The sequence below is a fragment of the Mesoplodon bidens genome (assembly GCF_964165515.1).
Source record: "Mesoplodon bidens genome assembly, chromosome: 12".
Classification (NCBI taxonomy): Eukaryota; Metazoa; Chordata; class Mammalia; order Artiodactyla; family Ziphiidae; genus Mesoplodon; species Mesoplodon bidens.
In genome coordinates, this window is record NC_138168.1 from 41,643,618 (window position 1) to 41,653,883 (window position 10,266).

Sequence of the window (10,266 nt, forward strand, 5' to 3'; positions counted from 1 at the left end):
TCTGTTGGGTGTAAAATGGTATCTGTGTGTTGGGTTTTTAAGAAAATTTTAATTTGGAAACATTTTCAAACTTACAGAAATGTGGGGAAAATAATACAAAGAACTCTCATATACTCTTTACCCAGATTCACCAATTGTTAACATTTTGCCTTATTTGCTTTTTCATTCTCTCTGTATATGCATATTTTTCGAAGTCACTTCAGATTAAGCTGTTTGCATTATGCCCCCTTACACCTAAATGTTTCAATGTATGTTTCCTAAGAATAAGAACAACTCTTATATTATCCCAGTACAATGATCAGCTTCAGGAAAATTAACCTAACATATAATACTTTTATCCAATCTACCACTCATAATTTTGTCCATTGACTAATAGTGTCCTTTATAGCAATTTTTTCCCTTGTTCAAAATCAGGTATAGTATTTGATTGTCACAAGTCTTTGATCTTTAATCTGGATTAGATCCTCAGCCTTTATTTGTTTTAAAGAATATAGACTATCTGAAGAATATAAGAGTGTAGTCCTAGTGTATTAATAGAATGTTCTTCATTTTGAGTTTTAATGTAGTTTAATCTACATTTTCCTGTTGAAATTTTTTATATGTGTAGTGGTTATTTATATTTCCTCTTCCATGAATTAATATGTGTAGGTTTTGCCCATTTTTCTGTTGAGTTATCCTTCTTGAGTTCTTTCTATATTCTGAATACTAATCCTTTGCTTCTTATATGCATTGTGAATAGCTCCTCTCAGCCTATGGCGTTTTTGTTGTTATTGTTTAACTTTAATGGTTTCTTGTGTAATATAGAAGTTTAAAAATTTTTAATGTAATAACATTTATCAATATCTCCCTGAAAGATTTCTTCTCAGTCTTCCTCAAAATTGCCTTGGCTATTTTTGGCCTTTTGCTCTTCCATTATAAATTTAGGATCATCTCGGTAAGTTTGTTGAAAAGATCTCATGGCATTTCTATTAGAAAAGCAGTGGGTTTGTAGGATAATTGGAAGGAAAATTGACATCTTTGTGGTGTGAATTATTCTTATCCATAATTATACCTCTCTATTTAGATCTTTATTCATGTCCTTTAGGAAAGATTGTAATTTTATTCCTGAAAGCCTGGAGTGTTGTTTTGAATGCCTAGATACCTTTAGTTTTTGTTGTTGTGGACAGGATTTTGACAATTTTTTTTACATTCTCTAATTATAGTTTTTGGTATATAGAAACATAACTGATTTTTATACATCGATCTTAAACGTAACAACCTTGGTAAACTCTCTTGTTACTTTTAGTAGTTTGAAGACTGCCTTGGCTTTTCTTAGATAATCATTTAATCCATGGATAATAACAATTTTGTTTCTTTTATTCTAATCTTTATACTATATTTCTTTTTCTTATCTTTTGCCCTGACTAGAAACTGCAGTTCAGTGATGAATAGACATGGTGATAGAGGTATCACGGTCTTAACCTTGGCTTTAAAGAGACTGTTTCTAACATTTCACTATAGTGTGATGCTTGCTGTATGCTTTTTGTAGATATCCTTTGTCAGGGAAGAACTCCACCCTCCGTTGAGAATTACAGAAAGTTACAAGACTCCAAAAGAGACACAAGGCATCAGCTTGTCTTGCCATAACTCCATAGATGCCTAAAGTAGATAACGAGACTCAGTGGGTCAGAGCATGACAGTTTATTACTCACACACAGCAAACAGCTTGAGCATCAGCATGGCATGCCAGTGACCCCCAAGACCTTGGTGTGATGTGACAGCCCAGTGTGCCAAGCTGCGAAACCCAGGGCTAAGAGCTCAGCACCTTTTATATCAAGCAGTAAACAAGCCAGTTGTCCCGTAGTCATGTCTCAGTTGCCTCGATCTATTTAGTTGGCTGCAGAAAGGGCTCAAGGATGGGCTGGTGAAAGCCCTTGAGATTTGGCATACTCAGAAAGGCCCTGGAAGGGTGTTTGGAAGTGATAGCAGATTGCATCCCACAACAAGAATGTCTCTATTTAGTTTGCTAGGGGATGTTTTTTTTTTTTTTTTTAATTTTTCAGCTGCGCTGGGTCTTCGCTTCGTTGTGGCGTGCAGGCTTCAGAGCTCGCAGGCTCAGTAGTTGTGGCGCTTGGGCTCTCTAGTTGTGACACACAGCCTCTCGAGTTGTGACGTGCAGGCCTCTCTAGTTGTGGTGTGTAGGCTGCTCTAGTTGTGCTGCGTGTGGGCTCCAGAGCACACAGGCTCACTAGTTGCGGCGCGTGGACTCTCTAGTTGCAGTGTGTGGGCTTAGTTGCCCCGCGGCATGTGGGAACTTAGTTCCCGGACCAGGGATCAAACCCATATCCCCTGCATTGGAAGGAGGATTCTTTACCACTGGACCACCAGGTAAGTCCCTGCTAGGGGATTTTGACATGAATGCCTACTGAATTTTATCATGAGATTTTTCTGTGTATATTGAGAAAACCATATAGTTTTTCTCCCTTAATCTCTTAATCTCATTTGTTATATTAGTAGTAACATTAATTGTCTAATGTTAAATCAGGCTGAAATTTGTGGGATAAATTCTTCTTGGTGAAGATATATTGTATTTTTATATATTGATTAATTAATTTTGCCAGTATTTTATTTAGCATTTTTATGACTATGCCTGTAATTCAGATTGGCCCACAGTTTTCTTTCCTTTATAACCCATATCTGTTTGGATATCAAGTATATATGAACCTCAAAAAATTAATTGCTGAGCTTTTCTTCTTTCTGTATTCTCTGTAACAGTTTACATAAGAGAGGTTATAAGATAAATGTTACCAGAAGTTTTAGTAAAGGTTACTGTAAAAATATCAGGGCCAGTGAGTTTTTGGTAATTTTTGGAAATACTGTTTCAATTTCCTTAACTTAATAGGACTTTAATCAGTGTGTCTATTTCATCTTGAGTCAATTTTGGTAATTTATATACTTTTAGAAAAGTTTCTATTCTCTTTAAATTTTCAAATATATTGGCATAATATTTCATGATTCAGAAAACCATTTCTGTTTCTGCAGTTAGGTTTCTGTCATTATTTCTAATGTTTTTAGTTTTCTCTTTCCTCTCAGGTATTTGTTTCCTATTTCATTAATTTCTGATCTTATCTTTGTATTCCTTCTCATTTGTATAAACTGTATAAACTGTTCTTTTTCTAACTTATTAGGTGAATGCTCAGTTCATTAATTTTTGATCTTTTTTCTTATATATATATTTAAAGCTCTAAATTATTTTCAAGTACTGATTTACCCAAATACCGTTAACTTGTTATACAATATAGTATTTTCATTGTTATTCAGTTCTGTTTTACAATTCTAATTATGATGTCTCCTTGGACTCATGAATAATTTAGATGTGAGATTATAAATTTTCAAAAATATAGGATTTTGTTTATTTTCTTTAAGTGGTGGTTTTGCTTTTGCCCTACCTGCAGGAGTCTCATCTATTCAAGACTAGTTTTTATATTAATTCCTCAGCTGTGATTACTGCATTACAAGGGTGCTATAAATTCAGACCTTGGCATTTTGTTTTTCATCGGAGACCTTTTTTCCCTATCCTGAGCCCTGGGCACATGGCAAGCTTCCTTATTCTTTCCCTGGGCCATTGTGGGGTGTTTCTGCTTCCATTTTCACGGAAGAGGTATCCCACCCATGGATCCAACCTTATGACTGGGTCTTATTTCCAGCTCTCTGCCTTGCATGATCCTAGGGCTATGTGTCTTGTCTCCTCAGGATCATTAAAGCCCTAATCTCTAGATATTAGAGCTTATTTCTGGATCTGCTATCTGCATCAGGATGTCTGAGTGCCAGCTTGTGCACTTATTGCTTTGGCTTTGAGTTCTTTATTTATTTCTGATGCCAGGATATTTGTTTTTCTTTCTTTCTCTCTCTCTCACTCTTTAGCTCAGCTATGAATTTTAATTTAGTAAATTTTATCTCACATTTCTGTGTTTATAGTGAAAAGGGTGTCAACCTTTGAGTAGCCTCTCAGTGATCTTTCTAGGCGGGATTGTGACCCCTGTTTTAGAGTGGACAGCAAATGAACTCATAAATTCAGTGGGAAGTAAAGAGCACATCACAGTTCTTCTATAGTTTACATCAAGGAATTTTAGTATTGGCATCTGTGTGTGTGTGACTTCACCAACCTCTAGCAAAGGAGAATTCTACCAGTTTTGCCAGAATATGTAATTTCATTTCTAGCATTTCAAGAAGGACCCATTTTTCCTCACTGACAACTTTAGCACCAGAGTCAGAAAAACAAGTACCTAAAATCTCAGGCATTCCACTCTTAGCATGGGTAAGTAGAAAGGTCAAGTTTAATAATATTGTCTTTTGACCAAATGTGCAGACTGTGGACTTGCTGATGCCCTGTTCTGCCAGAAAAACAAGACCTCAGGGCAACACCCACTGCTTGAATTTTGATTGATTACATCATGGTATGCAAAGACACCCAAACTGAAGTTGCTGTGGTATTACATGAAGTCATAGTATTTAAGAACTATATTTTTCCAAATGGCTGTTATCCTGATTCACTTTACTTTTAATATGTATGTGACTGTAGATTCAAAGAGGGCTTGAAATCATTGTTTCAGAAATTGCCTCAAATAAGAGAAACATCAGGTTAGAGTTTAGGAGCTGAAAGGGTTAGGTACTTTTAATGAGCTCCATTCAGTTCATGGCCTGCGACATAATCCTTCTATAATCCTCGGCTTTAGTCTGTTCATCTCTGATAAAGGAGAGGGTGTGATCAAGGAACACAGAGTGCAGAAGTCAGCTTTATGCCCAGAATGAGGTGGTTTGGGGTCAATGGAAGGCTATTTTCATACCTGCCTCTATGAAAACAGTGGGGCATATCACCACCCACTCCCTGACCACTGAGTGATAATCTTCACATTTGAAATATTTCTAATGAAGGATTAACTAGGGATAAATTGTAATAGTCACCCACTCCCTGTATAATTCCAGGAAATCCTATGTTTTTACCTTTTGCTAGTATAAGTGCAGGAATTTGAGCTGCTGTATCTCTGCATCAATGGAGCCTTTGGGTATTGACTGTCTCTAAATCAAATTTATAGGGCCCTACATTCTCTAGCGATTAGTGTCATCATGAAATGTACCCTAGTTTATCAATAAGTGCCAAAAATACCAAGTCTCATTGTGCTGTCATACAAATTGTCTTTCATTTTTATCCTCAGGAAGTTATGAAGTACAATATATAGAACCCTTGCCCATCTTCCCTACTTTCAAGGATCTCCGGTCTAGTAGACATGAGCATACTAAGCAGAGGGAACAGAATAATAACAACAGAAATTCAACAAACAGCAACCAGTGAATTCAGAAGCCATTTCAGCAATTGATGGCAAAAAATCTATCTCCTATAAAATATACAGAAGTGTGTTCTTTTTTTTTATTGAAGTGTAGTTGATTTACAATATTGTGTTAGTTTCAGGTACACAGCTTATTGATTCAGTTACTATTTTTTCTGATTATATTCCATTATAGGTTATTATAAGATATTGAATATGATTCCTTGTGCTATACAGTAAATCCTTGTTGCTTATTTATGTATAGTAGTTTGTATCTATTAATTTCTTACTCCTAATTTGCCCCTCCCCTTCTTTGGTAACCACAACTTTGTTTTCTATGTCTGTGAGTCTGTTTCTGTTTTGTGTATAGATGAATTTGCATTACTTTTTAGACTCCACATATAGATGGTATCATACGGTATGTCTTTCTCTGTCTGACTTACTTCACTAAGTATAATATTCTCTAGGTCCATCCATGTTACTGCAAATGACAATACTTCATTCTTTTTTATGGCTGAGTAACATTCTATTTTGTGTGTGTGTGTGTGTGTGTACACGTGTGTGTGTGTGTGTGTATATATATATATATATATATATATATATCTCACAACTTCTTAAGCCAATCATCCATAGATGGGCACTTGGGTTGTTTCCATATCTTGGCTACTGTAAATAATGCTACTATGAACATTGGGGTGCATGTTTCTTTTCGAATTAGTGTTTTCATTTTTTCTGGATATATACCCAAGAGTGGGATTGCTGGATCATACAGTAACTCTATTTTTAGTTTTTTAAGGAACCTCCATGCTGTTTTCCATAGTGATCGTACTAATTTACATCCCTACCAGCAATGTACAAGGGTTCCCTTTTCTCCACACCCTCTCCAGTCTTTATTATTTGTAGACTTCTTGGTGATAGCCATTCTGACAGGTGTGAGGTGATACCTCATTGTGGTTTTGATTTACATTTCTCTAATAATTAGTGATGCTGAGCATTTTTCATGTGCCTATTGGCCATCTGTATGTCTTCTTTGGAAAAATTTCTATTTAGGTCTTCTGCCCATTTTTTGATTGGGTTGTTTGTTTTTCAATATTGAGTTGTATGAGTTGTTTGTGTATTTTGAATATTAACCCCTTGTTGGTTGTATCATTTGCAAATATTTTCTCCCAGTCCATAGGTTGTCTTTTCATTTTCTTTATGGTTTTCTTTGCTGTGCAAAAGCTTTTAAGTTTGATTAGGTTGATTTGTTTATTTTTATTTTTATTTCTTTTGGATCAGGAGGCTGATCTAAGAAAACATTGCTATGATTTATGTCTGAGAATGTTTTGCCTAGGTTCTCTTCTAGGGGTTTTATGGTATCATGTTTTATATTTAGATCTTTAAACCATTTTATTTTTGTATATGGTATGAGGAAATGTTCTGATTTCATTGATTTACATGTAGCTGTCCAGCTTTCCCAGCACCACTTGTTGAAGAGACTGTCTTTTCTTCATTGTACATTCTTGCTTCTTTTGTCATAGATTAATTGACCATAGGTGGGTGAGTTTATTTCTGTGCTCTCTATTCTGTTCCATTGATCTATATGTCTGTTTGTGTGCCAGTATCACACTGTTTTGATTACTGTAGCTTTGTAGTGTAGTCTGTAAGGATTGCTTTGACAATTCTGGGTCTTTTGTGATTCCGTATAAATTTGAGGATTATTCTAGTTCTGTGAAAAGTGTCGTGGGTATTTTGATAGGGATTGCATTAAATTTTTAGATTGCTTTGAGTAGTATGCCCATTTTAATAACATTAATTCTTCCAATCCAAGATTATGGGATCTCTTTCCATCTCTTTGAACCATCTTTAATTTCCTTCATCAGTGTTTTATAGTTTTCTGAGTATAGGTCTTTTACCTCCTTAGTTAAATTTATTCGTAGGTATTTTATTCTTTTGATGCAGTTGTAAATGGGGTTGTTTTCTTCATTTCTCTTTCTGATAGTTCATTGTTAGTGTATAGAAATGCAACAGGTTTCTTTAAACTAATTTTGTATCCTGCAACCTTGCTGAATTCATTTATTAGTTGTAATAGTTTTTGGATGGAGACTTTAGGGTTCCCTATATAGAGTATCATGTCATCTGCAAAGAGTGACAGTTTTACCTCTTCCCTTACAATCTGTATACTTTTTATTTTTTTATCCTGTCTGATTGCTGTGGCTAGGACTTCCAATACTATGTTAAATAGAGCAGTGAAGGTGGGCACCCTTATCTTGTTCCTGAATTTAGCAGGAAGGCTTTCATCTTTCCACCACTGTGTGTGATGTTGGCTGTGGGTTTGTCATAAATGATCTTTATTATGTTGAGCTATGTTCTTTCTATACCCACTTTGGTGAGAGTTTTTATCATTAATGAATGTTGAATTTTGTCAGATGCCTTTTCTGTGTCTATTGAGATGGTCATGTGATTTTTGTCTTTTCTTTTGTTAATGTGGTCTATCACATTGATGATTTGCATATGTTGAACCATCCCTGTGACCCTGGAATGAATCCAACTTGATCATGGTGTATGATCCTTTTTATGTATTGTTGGATTTGGTTTGATAATATTTTGTTGAGAATTTTTGCATCTATATTCATCAAAGATATTAGCCTGTGATTTTATTTTTCTGTAGTGTCTTTCTCTGGTTCTGGTGTCGGGGTGATGGTGGCCTCATAGAATGAATTTGGGAATATTCCCTCCTCTTCAGTCTTTTGGAATAGTTTGAGAAGGATAGGTAGTAACTCTTCTTTCTGTGTTTGGTAGAATTCCCCAGTGAAGCCGTCTGGTCCTGGACTTTTTTTGCAGGGAGTTTTGTTGTTTTTTGTTTTGTTTTGTTTTTGCGGTACGAGGGCCTCTCAGTGTTGTGGCCTCTCCCGTTGCGGAGCACAGGCTCCGGACGCACAGGCTCAGCAGCCATGGCCCACGGGCCCAGCCACTCTGTGGCATGTGGAATCCTTCCGGACCGTGGCATGAAGCCGTGTCCCCTGCATCAGCAGGCAGACTCTCAACCACTGCGCCACCAGGGAAGCCCTGTTGTTTTTTTTTTTTAACTACAGATTTTCTCTATGGGTGATCAGTCTGTTCAAATTATCTGTTTCTTCTTGACTCAGTTTTGGCAGGCTGCATGTTTCTGGAAACTTGTCCATTTCTTCTAGGTTGTCCAATTTGTTGGCATATAACTGTTCATAGTTATTCTCTTATGATTTTTTATATTTCTGTGGTATTGGTTGTTATTTCTCCTCTTTCATTCATATTTTGTTTATTTGGGTCCTCTCTCTTTTATTCCTAGCGAGCCTGGCTAGAAGTTTGTTGATTTTGTTTATCTTTTCAAAAAACCAGCTCTTGGTCTCAAGATCTTGATCTTTTCTATTCTTTAATCTCTATTTTATTTATTTCCTCTCTGATCTTTATTATTTCCTTTGGAAGTGTGTTCTTTTGAATACTAAAATATTCAAAGTCTCTCTTGGGTGACCTTTTTTCTGACCTTTAAGCTATCCTCAAGTCTTATTTATTCATTTTCTTATCCTACTTCTCAGTTGCTCGAGTGTTATTTCAGAGTGCTACCTCTTCTATGAAATCTTCTTGGTTTCCTTCAAGCAAAATTGACCCCCTTCCTTCTTTTTGTCATATCTTCTAAATCCCTCTGTCACAATGCTTTCTTGCATTTGTTTGTTTGCTTACATGCCTGTTTCTCTCCACCAGAACATCAGCTTCCTAAAGGCTAGTGTCATCCTTTGTCCCTAGTGCCTAGCATATGTGGCACATAATACATCTCCCATAGAGATTTGTTGAGTGAATAAATGAAGACTAGATTAGTCTTAGTGTTTTTTACCTAGATTCTATCAAGAACAATAGTGCACCTTTCTATTAAACCTTTCCAGTGAGGAAGTTTGCCCAGAGAGCCAGTTTATTTTCCATACTAGAAGCACCGACAAATATATAGAATACTTTAAATACTTTAAAATACCAAATTTAATTCCAACTTGAGTCTGTGCATTTAAAAAATAACTGAAGAAGCCTGGTGAGTCACCTTGCCACTTCTTGTCAAAGCCTCTTCACCTCAGAAAAACCTTTTGGTCAGCACTTTGATAATTGAGTATGTAGAAAATCCTGACATGAGTCAATAGATCAAACACTGTAGACAGTTTTCGCAATAAGCTTAAAAGGAATTTCTTTTTCACCCTTTAATTGTCTAAATTACAATTTGTCTCATACTTTAGTTTACCCTTCTAACTTTCTAGACCAAAAAATAACTCACTACTATCTTACAACTTACTTGGTGCCCTTGTTGCACCTCAGTCATTAAATATCAAGAACTTAAAAAGTTACATTCATGTTTCTGTTAGACAGTTTTGAACTTGTTGAGAGCAGCCATTTGAACAACGTTTTGGATGTGTAATATAGAGATGGTAAAACCTTTAAAAACTCTGAGGACCCAGGGAAGTAAGCTTTAAATATTCTCCTATGGTTTAGAAAGAAAATTTTCTGTGTGATAACTTTAGTTTGGGTTTTTCAGATCTGTTCTTTAAGAGGCAATATTAAACATATTGGCTCCACATATAAAAACAGACATTGCTGGGCTTCCCTGGTGGCGCAGTGGTTGAGAGTCCGCCTGCTGATGCAGGGGACGCGGGTTCGTGCCCCGGCCCAGGAGGATCCCACATGCCGCGGAGTGGCTGGGCCCGTGAGCCATGGCCGCTGAGCCTGCGCGTCCGGAACCTGTGCTCCGCAACGGGAAAACAAACAAACAAAACAAAAAAAAACAGACATTGCCAAATCTTACTTGAGGCAGTGCCCTTTTTCTTTCATTTTTTATTTTAGTGAAATTATGTTTGTGTTTTCTCCATCTCTTATTTCACTTTATTGGACCCTAGAAATGGATGGAAAAAATATTCCAGAAAGATAGGAATGAAAACAGGTGCAACAGGAAGAGCAGTTTAAT